Consider the following 1,087-nt stretch of genomic DNA (forward strand, 5'->3'; position numbering starts at 1 on the left):
TAGAGTTAGAGTTAGAGTTAGAGTTAGAGTTAGAGTTAGAGTTAGAGGTAGAGTTAGGGAGTTAGAGTTTGAGATAGAGTTCTAGACTTTGAGTTAGTGCAAAATAAGTAAGCAAAAATATTTGGAATTAGAGATAGAGTTCGAGTGAAATTGTGTTGGGCTTGGAGTTGTACGCAAAGCTAGCGTTCTAAAAGTAGAGCTAAAATTAGAGTAGATAAGAGTTATGGTTAGAGTTTGCTAGTTTTTATTTATTGCCACTGCACAATAAATAAGGATAAATTTTTGAAAATTGAAGCACTAATTTGTAATGTATAGTTAATGATGACTTGAACCTAAATGCTTTTTATTAGGAACTAAATGAAACTTCTATGTATTCTCAAAAAAAAATATATATAAGTGGTTGTCTACATAACTTATTCCAAACGCTTCGTAATTTTTTCCAACATGGCAGTCTTAATTTTTTCGACCCTTTATATTGTCATCTATTTTGCATGGTAGTTTTACAGCCTCTTTGCGATCTGCCTTTTCTTCATTGTTTTTCATATTAGGTTTGTTGTTTTGCATTGCACGGTATTGCTGTTCCTGCCACTATCCACATTTCACCCTAATGGTACTTGTTTGAGATGACGAGCAGTATTCTGGTTTCATCACATTCTGCAGAATCATATACTGTTCTCTTTAAAGGATATGAACAAAAATTAATTCGCCTCAATCTAAGTGGCAGTGTTTCTAGAAAAAAAAAATTCCATATAAAGCTAGATTCTTAAGAAAGATCTAGATTAAATTTAAATATAGAGCGTACTATTAACATAATAGCTGTCTACTAAGATATTATTTTTGCTCTACATAAAAATTAATGTGTTTTGGTGTGATTATGAAAAAAATAGATACAAAAAAGAGAAAAAATTTGAAAAAATTTCGTGAAGCCGACTTCTCGCACATAACCTGATATCGAATTCAAAAACTATAAAAATATGCCATAAATTTTCTTTAAATATTTGGGCTCAGATGGGCTAATATTTGGTATCTGAAATAATTAAGAGTAAATAGCCGTAAATACATGCTTTGCTTAAAAAGGGCGAAATAA

This window comes from Rhagoletis pomonella, unplaced genomic scaffold (assembly GCF_013731165.1).
Source record: "Rhagoletis pomonella isolate Grant_MI unplaced genomic scaffold, Rhpom_1.0 Rhpom_scaffold_00007, whole genome shotgun sequence".
NCBI classification, from domain to species: domain Eukaryota; kingdom Metazoa; phylum Arthropoda; class Insecta; order Diptera; family Tephritidae; genus Rhagoletis; species Rhagoletis pomonella.